A 17,429-nucleotide genomic window follows, 5' to 3' on the forward strand; every position below is an offset into this window, starting at 1 on the left:
ACTTTTTCACACTCCTCCTAAATGTCCCAATTGTGCCTTTGCGAGGCATTGTGACCAGAGTCTGTAAAAAAACACATACTTATTTATGGGGAGTGAAAGTTAACATTCACAGCTCATTTGGAGCTTTTTTCTTGAATAGGCCAATTTAGGTACCTCACTTGTGAAGGTTTCTATCAAGGGGCCACAATAAACGTATATCTTACTTGGCCTTTTAGAGCACTTCCCATGTTTGGGTTATAATTACTTGACATGGACCACAAACACCAAAGCAGAGGGTATATTGAAAGCCGCCCACCCTTGCTAACTGCATCCTCTCCGCCTCAGCACTTAAACCGTTTCGTCTGCCCGCAAAACATACAAACCTGTAGCTTCCTGGCCTGGCACCTGACTTATGTAATTTCACTTTTTAATATAAAAGCAACTACTGAAAAATATTAACTTAAGAAATAAGATATGTTGTCATTGATAAATGAAATTGCTCATTGTTGAACATGATTAGAATTACTGCATGACTGACAATTTTGCACTTTTTTGCTACTGGTGCAGTGAGATATTTTTGATGATCGAGAAGAGAAAGTTGATAACTGGTGCATGAGAAATACGAGTAACTTTTAAACGAGCGTGTGTAATAGAACAATACTTAACACATGCAAAAAATGACAGCCAGAGTAAAAAGAGAGATCTACTAAACTTTTCATCATTCAGATGGAGGGAAGAGGCACAGCACTGTTTACTTGAACACCTGCTGTATTGGATGGGTGTTTTCAGGGTAGACTGCTCACAAAAATCCACTCACACACAACTGAAACACAGTCAATAAAAACGTGACAAGAAACATCCTTTAAACCTTATCAAAAAGGATTTTTGGGGTCAGTGGATTCATTGTGTCCATTGTGTGACGCTGAGAGAAAAGACTGGCGGAACTTTCCTCCTCAGTGACTGAGCAGAAGTCAGCCATCTTGTTCTCTGGCATTCAGCAGACAGGCAGTGCTTACTTGCTCAAGCCATTCATTTCAATGGCATTAAAGTTAACTTACATCCTTTATTTTCTACCTTTTTGTCAAACAAGTTGTGACTGCCGACCAGAGAAAATGGTGTCCTTAAGATTTAAACGTACAAGGCCCTGACAGCACAACAGCTTCTGTGCCTTTGAACAAGACAGCGATGTCTTTGAGTAGGAGGCCAGGAAGAGAGAACATCACTTCTTCTCTGTGGCACTTCACTGGGAAGAAACACAGACACGGTCCAGGATCGAATGCACCCCTGCAGTTTTAGGAGACGTTAAATTTGGAAAACAATTACATTTAGGATCAACATGGCCGCTCCCTCTGAGCTCGCTCAAAGCGCAAAAAAGGGGAAAAAAATGGAGGAAGGAAAAAAAGTCTTTGCAATATACATTAGCATGCTGATTCCTGCGATGGACCTCCTTCGGTTCCAATTCAAAGCCTCCTACATGCATCCTTCCTGCTGCAGACATCAGCAGCTGCCCAACCCCCCCCCCCCCCCCCCCTCCCATTTGTTTTTGTCGAAGGTTCTTGTAGGGTAGAGACAAGCTAAAAAAAAACTAGCACACCTACCCAAACAACTCTTTTCATTTCCTCATAAGCAACTGCTCATTAGCAGGGAGAAAGTGCTCCGGGCTAAATTGCGGTGTGAGGATTAACGCCCTTGGAAGCAGAGGGATGCAAATAACCACATCACCTGGGAAAAGACGTAATCTCTTGGAACAGTGGAATGGCGGGCTCTTTCTGTTTACTCTCCTCACAAACACTTAGCCCGCTCTTGAGAATGGGAAAAGCTGACAGGCTGCGGGGCGAAATAAGAGGAGAAGGAAGGGGGGGATAAAAAAACGCTGATAACTGCGGAGAACGAGTTAAATCAGGGACGCCCCAACCCTTGGCCCTGCTTCGTCACAACAGGAGCGAGGCCAGAGCCTCACGCGATGGAGTGGGAGCCAGTGGGGAGACGATGTGGCAGCCATGCTTCCCGCTGCTCCCCTACAGCTCCGATAAACTCCAGCAGCAGCAGTATAGGCTGAAGGGAGAGGAGAGGACAGGCGAAAGATGGAGGGAACATATTTCTGTGGCCAAGGCCTTCCACGGAGCCATCTCTCGCTCCCAGTTTAAACTCTGTTTATAGTGCCTGTACTCTGGCACACTCTGGGTTTGTGAGGAGTATGGTTTTGGGATAGCATACCTCCTTCCCTCTTCAACTCGTATAAATCCTGCAGTTTGTGGCCCATTTTATGTTTTTATGTATTATAAGCATCTGAAGTTCTGGTTTATTAAAACTCCAAACCAGTCTTGCAGTTCCTCAACAGTGATAGTCGTCCATGCTGTGATGCTGTGTGTATGATCTGAGCGAGCAGTCTCATATGGATGTCATTAGCAGGCAGGAACATTACCCAATCAAACAGAGCCCTGACTTAGTCCAAGCTGACCCTGTGTCTGAAGAGGAGACAGCAAAGGAGAATGTCTATGTGGTCAATCTGTTTGTGTGTGTGTGTGTGTGTGTGTGTGTGTGTGTGTGTGTGTGTGAGTGTAGTTGCAGGAGGCTAAGACCACCACCACCTGCTTTGCTTGTTCACGCTGTCACTGATGCCCTGTTTTGGGAGGGCAGGGTCTTTAAGAGTTTAGATATGCCTTTGAAGCCTCCTTTGATTTTCAAGAATATGCATGCGATCAATAAGGAACAGAGACTTCAAACGCATTTTGCGGGCCTCACCTGCTGCTGGTCACTGTTTCTGAAGTGTTTCCAATCACACACAGAGACCAAACACAGCACTGGGAGGAGCAGACTGACACCAACTTCAGGAATGGGAGCTAGATAAACACAGCAAACACGGGCTTGTTAAGTGCAGGCTTCTTGTCATTAAAAAGCAACCATGCTTGTGAGCACAGTTGCGCTAATGCGAATGTGAAATCCGCAGTGACGCTTCTTTTTTCTGTAATTGTGATTAAATGATCTGTCGGGTATAATGATGTGAAGCCTGACAAAAAAAAGAGAGTCAAAAATTACGAATTGTGTGGAGAGAGAAACAAAAATTCTCTTTTCTTTGTATTCGGTGACGAGCTTAGTGACATGGAATAAGGCGTTAGAGAAATCAAGCCATTCGTTTTCCATCGACTTCAAAGAGCCCTTTGATTAATGAATAATATTTGACATTAGCCTTAATGTCACGATATGACACTCACATGTCTTGCAGCCTGAAACGCTAACGATTCTCTGAGAATAGATTTCTTTTTGTACAGATCCTGAAGTCTAAAGTGCCACCAAAGTTCAAAGAAGTGGATTGTAATGGTTATTATCTAAATAAACTCAAAGAGCGATTATCTCTAGAGCTTTGGCTTCCCTGTATTAGAACCATCTCACTGCAGTGAGCATTCTTTATGTTATTCACCCCTAATCCCGAACAATTTATTAAAAGGGAGCGGAAGGTGGGTTGGGGTTGGAGTGGGTGGGTGTGTGTGTGTGGGGGGGGGGGGGGGGGGGGGTCTGTATGTCATTGTCCAGCCCCACATACCCACTGGAGCTTTTCATATGAGCTCTCCCACACACTGGATAGGCTGGTGATTTGTTTCTGGTGCCTTTAGGTGAAATGTGGATAAATGAAAACCATGGCCATATTTCTACTTTTAGATCTATGAAGACTACTTAAGAAAAAAAGAACAAGAAACAGTTTTTGACTTCACCTACATGTTTATTGCCTATTCGTGTGTGACAGATAGATAGATAGATAGATAGATAGATAGATAGATAGATAGATAGATAGATGGATAGATACTTTATTGATCCCCAAGGGGAAATTCAAGAACTGACTGACTTTAGGGTTGTGTATCTCCATACGTCCTCCTCTTCCATTCTAGATGAATCACATCTTAAGTCAGCATGACTTCTACTGGTCCTCCCCTTACCTTAAGATAATCACCCCTGTGCAGGTGTTCTTATAATTGAAGGTGTGGCACCGGCCTGCTACCCTGGCCAATGCACAGACAATAGCTCTCTGCGGTGACATTAGCCAGGTACATAGACCATGCCATCAATAGAACAGCAAGCACTCAATTTGCATTTCACCCATTCAGGAGCGGTGGCCATGTCCGTGGCAAACATTAAAAGGGCCCTATTCTAAAATGCTAATGGTCGCCTGTACATTACAATGCCAGTGGACTTCCTGTGCTCTGCAGTCGGCTGCTGGCTGGCTGTTTAATTACATGGTGCAGAGTGTTCCCCGTTCCACGAGCTCGTTAGGTAAACCTCAAACGAGAGGGAACAATTTTGGGTTACTTCATTCACAAAGTCCCACACTATGCCAGAGCAGTCTTTTCAAAAATAGGCCCTCCTCACGCTGAACTATGTTAAGTGAAATCACCCTCAACCCCAAATTATAATCTCCATCGGCACCATGGGTTTATGGGTTTATTCCTTCAAATGGTTTGAATCTTAATTAAGGGCAGCAAAGTGGAGTGCTGTATAGCTTTATGTTTCTAAAGTCTGGAGAAAACAAAAAACAGACAAGGTAAAAAAAACAAAAGATAAAAAATGCACATTATTGCAAACATTATTGCACACATCATTGCATTTATTTATAATAGCACAGCTACTTTGTTTAATATTAAGAAAAATCGTCACCTGATTTATAATGGCTCTTGTTCCCTCACTGCATTGTGCCTGTTAGTTGCTGTTTTTGAATGCTCGTTGGCATTGCTGTTCTTGAACTCGCCGGAAGCTCAAGGCCCTTTCTTCCCATTGTGCAATTATACCCTTTCACAAATGGGACCTGAGTGTTCCTACACAGGGTATTTAAAAGTGAGTGTCTTTAAAGAGGGAAATACTCACCGCAAATTCAAAATGAGAGCAAATTACGCATCAAGTGATTATGAAACTGTTGGTATTATCAAAAATCAGGCCAGAAGAGGGAGGGGAAAAAAAAATGATGGCAATTTGCAGGGGCCTTTGGAAAGGATGTGGTAGCAAGGGAAGTCCTAATCTTAGGGTGGGGTGGAGGGGGGTCCTTAGAAAGGAGGGGTGGCAGGGGATGTAGTCTTTGGTAAAGATAATTCCAGTTAATAGGCGGTGCACAGAGGCTCTCTCTAATGCATCGACTGACACTGTGGCTGCAGGTAATCAGACTGACATTAATACAGCGGCCAGAAAGTGACATCTCGTCATCAGGAATTTTCTTCATTGGCACGGAAAATGCCAGGCTGCTCACCTCTGACTGCGTGGGCCCCACATCTATTAACCTTATTGATTTGGAGCCCCGCTGATCCCCTGCAGATCCTGAGCCCCCCCGCCGACTCAGTGAAGTGGATCAATCCAACGCCGGGGGCCAGTGCTGCAGCCCGAAGACCACTGTTTACAGCACAACATTAATACCTAGATGTGGCTCAGGAAGAGCTCACAGTTTTCCATTCAATGCTTAAAGAAATGGGCTTCTTTTTTGGGCTCTTCTGCTTGAGCTGGCTTTGTGTAAACTGCTCCAACAGGCATGGTTTTGGTATTTTAGTCAGTTGACAACATGAATGATTTTTTAATTTTATGTATGTAAGAAAAAAATACTAACAAGTTGTGTGAATGGTTTATAAAATAGCCTACAGCCAGTAAATAATTAAAATGAGCTTGATTTATCTGAATAAGTCTGCAATTGACATTGCATTCTAATGTTGTTGGGTTGACTGATTCGTCATCTTAAATAATGCATTCCTCATGGAAATGTATAGGCGTCTTCAAATGAATTGCTTTCCTCTGTTGATTTGATGTAACTCGCTCCCCCCAAAAAAATGACAATTAAATCCGAAGATTACATTTACATTTAATTTGTAGCTGCAATACAAATGGGACTTTGTATTACAAATTCAACAAACGCCAAATACACAGTCAGTTAATAAAGTGTTCTTTGTATGGAGCAGTCTTTTGGGTTAGAGGACTCCCATTAATCAGTAAAATTCATGCACACTTGGAAATGTGAAACTTTAATAAATGCAAATTGAATGCTGTAAAGATGGCTGTTTAGGCACATTGCCAGGTCTACACCTTTGATTGTATACCTCAATCAGGGCAACAGTCACATCCTATATACAGTTTGTGACCAACATAGCACATTGATTGAAGAAGGAAGCAGGGAATCAGCATCTCTTCCACTGTGTCCTGTTTTACTAGTGCTGTTCTCCTCTCTTTCCCCTTGCATGGGTGCACGCAAGGAGTTACATGAGGAGTCGTGTTGCAGGGAATGGTCCCGGAGGGACAGGCTCCTTCCTTGTCTTGTGCTGGTGGGAGACCTTTCTGGGGAGTTCACAGACCTGTGTGACTTAACATTCCACACAAAACAGGTGTCATCAAGGACATGTAGAACTGATGGGAAGGTCCCCCCTTTGGTGTTACTTAATTATTTAAGATTATTTAATAATCTCCAATCACAATCAAAAGTGATACATTTTTGCCCTATGCCCTCTTATCATAACGGCCTGCTTAGCCCCCTGGTAACGAATACCGTCTGTTGATAAATTTGGTTTCACTCATTTAAACCCATTGAATAAGCACAGCCTGGGTTTGTATTTCTGTTCATGAAAGTCTGCTAGATTGAGGTTGTGTCATTAAGCAAGGGACAAAGGCGTCTCGATGTGTGAAAAATATTTCAAGTGAGCAAATTTAGTGCCGTGTGAAGGGTAGCATATCGTGGCATACTTGTATTTAGGTTTGTATATTTGCCCACAAAGGAAATATGTGTTTGTCTATAGACCGTTTTAAGAGAATTCCATTATCATATAGTTGTTCCCACAAGGTTTCCGTTTGAACATTCCAAATGTTACTTTAATGCAGTGTAAGTAGTTTGGGAACAAAAGGAAGTGTTCAAGCATTGTTTTTGTTTTTCTGAAAGGGTCTGTAAAGAAACCAACCATGCTAGTACTGCTTTCTTTAGTCAAAAATAAGAGGTTGCAGGGTTAAGATTGATTGCGTTATTTGTATACTCGATTGGTAAATTGAGGTTACACCACTTGTCACTATGAGTGAATACATGTATTTTGTTCAGTAATTACTATTTGCTATTGTTCTATAGTAAACAATTCAAATTGCACTCCAGATGATTCTTTCTAACCAGACCTTCTTCATATGTGTGTTGATGTGCACACTACTGCAACCACTGAATGATTACTTAGCCAATCACAAAGGAGACGGCATTTTCGAGGACATGGAGGAGGCCCTAGTTTGGTTCAGCCCATAAGATCTCTGGATGGGTACTGGCCATGAATAATCCTGTTCACTGTTGACACGTCTTTTATTCTTGTTTCTTTCTCCCTTCTTCTTTCTCCACCTCCTGCCTTTTCTTCTTTACAAGTTATAGTGGTTCAGCTGATTTCTATTGGTTCACATGAACGGCAACACTGGTCTGTGCGGCAAGTCAAATTCCAGTCCCGTTTGAAGTGGACCCTCAGGAAAAAAAAGAAGCATCTGTGAAAACAATCCCCAGTGACTTTCAAGTCCAAGCACTTTTTTTTTTTTTACAGTCCAGCTGTAACAACCTCTGCTGAGCACGAGCACTTTCAAAAGCTCGAGACCAATCAGCTGTAGGTTAATTTCTATTTGTTGTCATTAGTTTTGTGATTCAGCTGTATTTTAGAAACATCAGTGGAAACAAGTCTTCCAAAAGAGGAACTGGTCCTCTCCTTTTGTGGAGTCTGTGAGAATGTGCCAATGCCTGTGACAGTGGGAAGCTAAACACATTTTCTAGGATTTGTTTGATTGCTTTCAAATCATTTTTAAAGGGGTATCTACTAATGAAGGGGTACTTTTGGGGGGTTAACTACTAATGAACACTAATGGTTTTGTTGATGGCAGTATATAGAAGATTGTGTGATCTACCAAAGGGAATCTCATGTGGTTCTTGTGACATAAGTCCTCCATATCAGACTTGGTTCTGCCAGCAGTAGTAACAGTGGCAAGAGAAGCGGCGACCACTTCAGCAGACATTGTTCGGTGGGACGGTAGTCAGGCAGCGCTCTACTCCGACAGCAGCAGCGGCAGGCCACGCATGATGGAGGCGTAAGCATCAGTGTCTGCTGCCGCCACCACTGCTCCTGTCTGGGACTCATCATCAGCCAATGTCACTGGATCTCAGCAGGGGGAAAAACTTACACCCAGGGCAAATCTGTAAACACCAATTTAATCTGCATGGAGAAAGTTACTGTCATCAGCGATGACAGCAAAAGCCTCTGGGCCACGCTGCCACTAGAACAGCCTCTACACCCCCCCCACCCCCCCTCCCTTCTCACCCCTCCTCCACCCCCCCATCCCACACATCACCCCCCCTCAATATTGCTGTCAAATTCAGACATTAAGCCATTATGGACGTCAGAAATCTGCCATTGAGATGGTATTCTCTGGGTGGCAATCCAGGGGTTGGCATGACTCTTTCTCTCTCTCTCTCTCTCTCTCCCTCTTTTTCTTCCTCTCCGTCACTCTCTCCCTCTCGCTGCGAGGGCAGAGCAGGGAAGCATGTGATTAAGGCGAGGCGGGGAGGTCCTCCTTTAATTGACAACATATTGTTTCTTGACCTGCAGCAGTTGACTGATTGGTCGTTTTATGGTTTTACTCCACATTCATTTTAATGCGCAATCAAATCTCTACGCTTAGTAATTATTCAAATGTAAGTCGAGCTTGAGCCAGTGGTACATTACATTCAGCTGAAGCGAGGGGAAGAATATCACACTCTTGGCTGGTGGTGTAACACATACCCTACGATTTGCTATTTTAGCACGTACATTAGAAACACCTCCCAATTCCCCTTTTCAAGCATGTTCACTGTTTTGAGTGGGACTTAAATGTAAAGGATGCACTGTGGTCCAAAGAATTCAATGGGGGGAATGTTTGTCTGGGTCGTTGAACTGTGGATACTTTCTTTGGCTAAATGCCTTCATCTGAGTGGTACCAGCCAGCCTGGGACAGGCCTGAGGATGACGAACACTCCCAACAATAATGAGAATTACTTGCGGTCCCTCCCCTTTTTTTCACACCCTAACATCCTGATTTCATGGGTGACACTTAGGACCCCAAATGGGTCCTGATGGGAGACCGGGAGCCGAGGCCTTTCCTCCAGTTTTCTCAGGGGTGACGCTAACAGCTCCCAGAGGAGCCAAGTAGCAGAGAACACTGTGGAGGCTGGTTGGACTCCAACTCCGCTCCCCAAACACAACATGCTCATTACTTGTGCGTTGTGCTTTTTAGTCTCGCTGCCTTCAGTTAGAATATCTCCCAACATCCATTTAGTCGGGCCATTCTTTGTTTACACCTCTGATGTCCGCCGGTTAGAAAATTAAGGCCGCCCCTCGCGCATATCTGGCTGCCCTCCTGTGGCTTTTAGATGTTATTTGGGGCTTGCCCTATTCATGCCAAGAGCGACCCACCACCAGTAGAAATTGATGCCGTTGGACTGGTGGCCAGTGTTTCCACCACGGTCTGCGATCTGTCAATGCCGGCGCGGCCCCTGCCCGACGTGAAGGGAGTTACACGGTTCAGCTGGCTTTGGTCCACCGTGCGGGGATCAGGTCTGGCCGAGGGTCGAGTGGCCCCGGGGCACGCGGTGACAGACTCGGAGCATCAGGACAGATTTAGGAAAGCAGTGTCAGCAGGGGTGTAGCGGGACAGGGCCAGTCCGGCAGGGAGGGATCAGCAAAGCAGCGGGGCAGTATCCCAGAATGCATTTTTCACAGCTCATTTCCAAACCTGGATGAGGTGGAGAAAAGGGGACCAAAAAAAAAAAAAATAGAAATAAATGTTGGATGTGTGGTATAGGCACTTTGTCTTTTGTTCTCTTAAAAAAAAAACACATTTAATTTTTATTACATTTTTTACTTCGCCACCTTTTGGTTTGATAAAAATTCCAGGATGTTTATTTATTTTTTAGCATTTGAAAGTTCATGCTTTCTTTTCTTTGGCTCTCGGGAAAGAAAACGTAAAAGCCCATCTGATGCCTTCTCCCTGTCGATGTTTTGGAGTGGATACAGAGATCACTTACTCTTAGACCACAGTGCTGTGTACCTTGGCGGGTTCTCAAACCCAGCAGTAGGAGGACTTGGAAGAGCAGGAAACCGCCCCTGCTACAGATGACGGAGTGCTATGTGACCTTTAGTCAGGGGTTGTTCCACCGGCACTACACTTCCAACAAATTTGCTTCCTCTTGCCCCACTCTTTATTGGATCTCTATTACAGTGCAGAGGCCTTTTTTATATCTAATATAAACACCGTCCTGCGGGTCGCTGATTCAGTTTAAAGATGGCAGAGGTTGACTCACCGCACCAGGTGAGGGAAATATTACATCAACCCTGCTGCTTTAACCCGTTTAGTTCAAACTACAAGGTTCGAGGCCAGTGGATGTCTGTCACGGGAACATTTTGCTGTGTGCCCCCTAAAATAATTAAGATGACACCTCCAATTGTCTTGTCAGCTTCTTAAAAGACTGTGATTCACAGGGACTAATTAAATGATGATTTGGGCCGAAAAGCCCCCAATAATTCCTTGGCCTCGTAAATCTTCCATAAACGCTGTTGTGTTTTAAAACTATGGTAGAAGGCCCATGCTGTTAAATTCCTTAAGCCTGCTGCTGTCGATTAAAAGGACAGTCAGCTGGACATCCCATTCCTACTGTGTAATGGTCAGTGTCCAGCCTGGCTTCCCCTGCTGTTTTAAGTAAATTAACACTGGGAACGAGCCCCCGCTCCCCACCAACAGCAAAGCTAAGGTAAGCCAGCTACAACATTCCAGAGTCACTGGGCCAGGTGGTTAAATTCATATGTACTCTGTTCTTACTTTTCAAGAAGTCCAGGTCTTCTCACTCACAGAGTCACAGAGTCGGAGTCGAGAAAAGGGGTCAGTGAGGAATCATAAGGAAATGTGGTCTTGTTAGTGGAAGTGGAATCTTGACTTGTTGTAAAAGCTCCATGTTTGTGGTTTGAGTGATGAAATTCATTGTGATTTAATCTTTATTTAGTGAGTAGTGACAAACAGGGAATGACCTTTCTGATGTAAATACATGCTGTAGTCTAAGAGGGGAAGCCCAATAAGGAAATTGAATTACACGGGGATAAAGGATAATTAGATATTTAAGAGTGGCTAGTCCTAATTATTGGTGAAGCAGCTTAAGATATTTTGGTTCTAAATGGGAGAACATCATGAGCATTCTGTGGATCTGTCGAGACACGCTCAAACCCAATCTAAATCTTAATTAATTTTTTTGTTAGAAGAAAGTGCAACGAAGAGCCTAATCCATTTAACGGCGGATGGTGAAGGGTTATTAGCCGACTTTAATTCGTTAATCAGAACTTGGCATGGGCCTGGTCTATACCTCGGCAGAGGGCCCTCCAGCTCGTAGTGGTGCTCAAAGCCCATAGAGACATAGTGGACAGAGGTCCAGTCTAAAGGATAAAGCAAAAGGTGCTGAATGGATATACCACGGAAACCATAACAGACCTCTCACCCCTATTTCTTTCTCTCATTTAGCATGACTTTGTCCTATTTTTTTGTCTGTGGTGATGATGCATCCTATTGAGACAGGATCATCCTCAAACAAGTACCTAAAGCAGGTAAGCCCAATGTGCAGGACATGACAATTGCACCACAGGGGTCAAGTTTTCCCACTATGGCCTTGCTAATGACATCATAACAGACAAAGGTATATTAGCAAACTACAACCTAAACTTCAAAAGAGGGTGAAGGGCACAGAAAGAAAAGAAGCTTAAAAGATGAAGAACTCTTCTTTAGGGAGAGAGGTTCTCTTAAAGAAGGACCCATCTATAGTGTCGAGAAACAGCATGGCTTCTTGGTTTCAATCAGCCAAAGCGCAACACAAATATATGCAGAGAAATGCACAACAAAGCCAATTGCTTTTAAGCTAGCGATTGAGTTTCCTAATACTGCCCCTGAAGAGGAAAGGTGCTATTCATGATACTTACCGCAAGAAAAAAAAAAGAAAACGAGAAAGAAAAGTTGAGGACACATCCTTGACTAAATCCTCTTTTCAGGCATAATCCACCTAGCACTCTTCATCTGAGAACTGGAGTGTGTAACATCTGATCTCATCCCAGAGACCCATTCAGAACTCCACTCGGCCGACCTGATTATGTTCCCGTTATAGCAGACCTATTCACCCCCGTCGCAGCCTTTCCAGCACACCTGGGACAGAAAGGGAGGATTTAAACAAGCCTGAATGGATTAACCAGGTGTTGAAACAAATAATGGTTTAACATTGTAATTAAAAACTGAAATGAATAGCTCACAGCTCCTTGCTAAAGGTCTTGCCTTTTGAATGACTTTTGGTATGCAAAGGAAAAAAAACAGATGCTGAAAGGTTTCTTTTTGTTGCGAGCATTGAAGGAAATATGGTACTAATGTGTGAATTAAGACCATTAACTGTATTTCATCATAATAGAGCTTTTCACCCATGTAATAATGTCACAATTTCATTATTATTTTTCATTATTGGAAATGAGCTGCACCTCCTCCCCAAAAAATAGATAATAGAAGAAACTGGCATGACAGAGGCTTGTAGGGGAAAATTTGTGTTGGGATTACAATAACTGAATAATGGCACGTAATCTCTCGGGGTGAATCTGAAGATTATTCTAGCTCCTAGAAGGCATTACTAGGCTTTGACTTTCTCATGATATTATCAGTGGAAATGTCTGTTTTATGTTAATCTCTATGCATCGCTGGGGCTGAGCAACAATGTCTTGCTCAATTAGAAAGTGGGCTAAATGAAACAGTCTCCGAGTATCAGTGCAGCAGCCACCCTTGTTATTGTTTGCTCAACATGATAAAGTGATGCTCTTTGTTCAAGTCTCGAGTCACTCCATTGAAAGGCTGAATAACATTTAAAGCAGCTGAGACACAGGCACATATTATATTATGAATTTGGGTGAAAGGTTGGGAGGGAAGCAGAGAGACAGGTGGATGCGAGAAGTGGTTCAGAGGCCACTCAATGATTGTTGGGGGTGCATCTACGAATGTGTGTGTGTGTGTGTGTGTGTGTGTGTGTGTGTGTGTTTGTGTGTGTGTGTGTGTGTGTGTGTGTGTGTGTGTGTGTGTGTGTGTGTGTGTGTGTGTGTGTGTGTGTGTGTGCGTGCGCACATGTGTGTTGGAAGGTGGTGTTTCTGGGAAAAAAAAGTTGGCAAACAGGAGAGTTAAGACTTCCACGTGGCTCTTCATTTCCAGTGAGTGTGTAGCGGACCCCTATGGTGAGGGTCCTAATCTGGAGGCATCAAGGAAGGAGGAAGGGGGGTGGGGACTGATTGCAAGTGATTGACAGTCCATGTGGTTACCACAGTAACTCCCATTTTGGTTTTGTTGTGAGGATGGGGTTTTGGTTCATCATCAAAACGAGACTCTTTCTTCAGAACACCCTGTTGTATCGAAGGGCAAAGTGTGAGCTGCAATTGACTGCTTGTGGATCAATGAGAGCCAATGAAGTAGGAGGCTCACATAAACCATGTTTAAATTAGTCTGTTTACCATCTTAGTCCCAGGCCATGTTAATTAATTATTGAACATCTATTTAGATGGCATCGTGAGGGAAGGATGGACAATAAACACTGACTTGATGCAGGTTGAATTGCCTTCACTTACAATATACAGTAATACAACAGGGCAGACCAACAATATCTATCCCATGGCAGTCCTATTGCATCCCTTAGAATATAAAGAAATAAATGGCATTAGAAAATGAGCAGTGCACCCAGATGGAAACAGAGTCCAAGTTTAAAGTTGTCATGATTTGAGTAAGCATTGAGAGGGGCCGAGCAAACGATCACCTTTTCTCTCGTCCTGTTTCCTTCTGAGTATCTGATGCCCTCTGTTGCACACACACACATATACACACACACACACACACACACACACACACACTCCCCTCCCTCCCACACACACAAACACATGCACATATCTCACAGAAAAAAAGGTCACCTGCCCAACCATGGGTTGCAGTCATCATTATCCTGCATCCTGAAAGAGACTAAGTCATTTCTCCACTCTGTATCTTATTAACCTTCGATGTTGGCTTTGCAACTGACGCATGCAAACACTATGCCTTTCAGCAAGAAAAAGAGAGCATATACGTGTTTGGGTAAGTGTGTGTGAGTGTGTGTGAGTGTGTGTGTGTGTGTGTGTGCGTGTGTATGCAGGGCACTCGGCTGTGCTTCTAAAAGAGGGTACGTCAGCAGTGCGTAGCGTGCGGCCAGCGTAAGGCAAAAGCAGCAGGGGACTCGGGTCCACATGCGGACTTCCCATCAGCGCTCTCGGAAGGATGAGTCAGAGAGACAGCGCGGCGGCACGCTCCCAACTTACTCAACGTAATTAAAGTTGAGAAAGGTTAAAGTTTGACGCTGACGGGAGGCGACGAGCCTCTTCGCCCGGGCACCGGGAGGTGGCAGGGTGGTGTCGGGGAGGGGAGGGGAGGGGAGGGGAGGGGGGAGGAGGGGGGTTTGGTGTTTGAGAGGGGTTGTGTGTGTGTGTGTGGGGGGGGGGGGGGGGTTGTACAACAGATACGCACCTCGTCAGAGGGACTAAACCCAGAGGTGCAAGACACTTCCGGTGAGCAGGGAAGACATGGCGCAGGGGCATTGGTGCAGGAATGCTGCACTCGTGGACGTCCTGGTGGGGTAGTAACGGCGGCCAGAAGCACAGATGAGACTTTTGACCTTGTGTGTGTGGTGGTGTTTTTTCACATGCTGTCTCAAGGCTGAATTTAGTACCAATAGAGTGTGTTCACATTCATTCAGTCAAAGCTGCTTAATGAGTGTGCTAGACGAGGTGTATCTCAATAGCGAGATATTTATAGATATCTATGAATGCAGGCATGGAACTGAGAGCAGAAATTTAGTCGTCTAGTGCCATCACTTGTTCACAAAGTCAATACTAACATGATGAAAACATTACACAGTGGCTAGATATAGAAATGACTGACATTAACCTAAGGTTGTAGCAGTTTAATTCGGGTGGTTCTCTGCTGTGTTGTATAATGTATCCATATGCATACTTTGTGTCAAGGGTTGGAGGCTGCACGGAATGAGATGCATGATTCTCGGAGGGCTGAAGCACATGTCCTTGTCTTTGTGGCCTTCCGTAATTGATCCGGTCCGTCCATGCGCAGAGCACTGGGAGGATTTTTTTGTTTTGTTTTGTTGATGTGTCAGTTGCACACTCTCCCTCTCGTGCTGGGGCTGATGGTTTCTTTTGTGTGCGGTCCCTAGGCCTGCCTGCCTCCCTCACATTTGCCGCTGAATAGGTCTTGCCAGCTGTCATGCAAAATAAGCCCATTTCATTACAAATTAATTTATCTGATCTTAATGCTGTTACATTTTTTGGTAACATCCCGCCCCTCCCCAATCATAATTATTTAACGCTCCGGGCAACAATCTATAGCTCGCCAAAAACAAATAAACAGTGGGAGTCCTCTGTCATTTGTATGGGAGTCTGGGATATTTTAATAGAAACATCATTAATTTCATGCATCTTTTATGCAGGATTTAATACAGTTAGATACGTCTGTCCAGACATCTAAAATGCAAAAAAAGGCTACACTTGATTACCTGTCATAATATGACGTGAAAATTTGATTACAGAAGGAATTATATATTTAACCGCCGCAAGAGGACCACATCCTGGTTTAGCTTCCTGGGAAAAAAAAATGCACGATACAATTTGGGGTGTTTAATCAAGTCTGAGAGATGGGCTCGTTTGGGTGTTTGCATCAATCAGAGTTCCACAGACGGAAGCATCCGGCCTGTAAGCTGTTGGTGCTGCCGTGTGCAATCACTAACTTCACCCGTAAATCCACAGGCTTTTCATCTTCAGAGGACCGGGCATCAGGCCCAATGATCAGCGATAGGTGAGACTAAACTAGGAGGGGTGGTGTCAAGAACACAGGGGCACTTTGATGAACACAGAGGGATTCAATCAGACATGAGTTAAGGCATCAAATGCAGCGCTAAAGGCGATACAGTCCCTCGGTGGAGATATTATCTTGTTTTCAGCAGGCCTATTTCATTACTGGGAAGGCACGACGGGTGAAATGTGCTCTCAACATTCACCCACAGTTTGAAAGCTGTCGAGTACTGCTTAAAGCTCGCATACCTGAAGCTGACTGTCAGAGAGGGCTGAAGTGGAATGCAAATAGGCCTACTGATGAACCTCGAGTAGAAATCTATCAAGAGCATTTTATGCTCAGTGGTGGCTAATATGGCAATGAATGTATGCTAGACCTTATCCTTTGCATTATGTGGCTCAATGTGTGGCCCTGAACTTCCATCTGCCAACATTAACCTTTCCAGTATTTAATGGTATCTGATTAGCAATGACGGCAGTGGCGGCTGGATTTGGAACAATAACCTTTTTTGTGCAGATACTTTGATTCGGCAGGGAACCTACACCTGAGTTCTTTTGTTGCTTGTGAATATTTTGGCAGCCATACAGTATATGGATTGTCTTTACAGAATGATGAAAGTAGGCTATTATTAGTGCTGACCAACTGAGCTTGCCTCATTATTTACAAATGAAGTTGGCAAATTGCATGGTGTGTATAGCTATGACATTGATCTTTGTGTTGGCTTTATACAGATAATCATTAGTATGCACCCATAAAAATCGACTACTGGTTGATTCATCGGTTGTAATCTCGCACTTCGCTCACATTGGCTCTCTAACTTTTTGTCATTAAATATTTTCCGCTGCTTTTTGTAGAGCTTTGACAAGCCAGTGACGACCATTGCTGCAATCTTTACATGGTACTTCTGGACATCAGGAGGAGGCTGCCCTGGAGACAGAGCTGAAAGGTAGGCTTGAAATAATCCATTATGAACCAAAACCGGACATCATTCCAGTGACGGCTGGTAAGTTTTTGTTTTCTTTTAAAGTTTTTAGACCTAAAAACCAAATCAACAAACTGGTAAAGCTATGACGTAGTGCAAGAGACCACTGAGGCCACTTGTCATTTTGGCATATTGGGATGTTTTTGCAGTTTTGACCCGAATGATTTCGGCCTCTGACTTGTGACTAGAAAGTCTAATAATTATCTTTTGATGATAGAATTTGGCTGAAATGGTGCTAGACAAAGCTAAAATTGCCTTGTAAGGTGCTGATGAGATATTAGCTTGTTGGTCACTTAATCAAAAATGAACTAGAACGGCATTCAAAGAGTGCAGACTTCCAACAAGGCCGATAGACATACAGTAGGCTGGTCCTATGCTATTCTGGGCCAAGGAGCAATCTATACAGCCGAGGCCTATGCACGCACACATGCTCCAAACAGCTTAGTGTGTCCCAGAAGAAAAAAAAAACAATTGAAAATGATATCATACGACACAATTACATGCAACCATGCCACAGTGGGCTACTGTGAAGTCCTCATTATCTTATCTTAAAACTTTAAGCGGCTATTAGCACTGT

General features: G+C 43.9%; 1 protein-coding gene across 1 annotated transcript in view; it reads left to right on the forward strand.

Moving 5' to 3' along the window:
- The window catches only part of zic4 (zic family member 4), a 98,050-nt gene that overhangs the window by 23,112 nt on the left and 57,509 nt on the right, over positions 1-17,429 (forward strand). The window contains exon 3 of the transcript XR_009936423.1: positions 16,725-16,816. The gene's annotated coding sequence lies outside the window, so the exon portion shown is untranslated. The remainder of the gene's footprint in view (positions 1-16,724; positions 16,817-17,429) is intronic.

This window comes from Sardina pilchardus, chromosome 19, assembly GCF_963854185.1.
Source record: "Sardina pilchardus chromosome 19, fSarPil1.1, whole genome shotgun sequence".
Lineage (NCBI taxonomy): Eukaryota > Metazoa > Chordata > Actinopteri > Clupeiformes > Clupeidae > Sardina > Sardina pilchardus.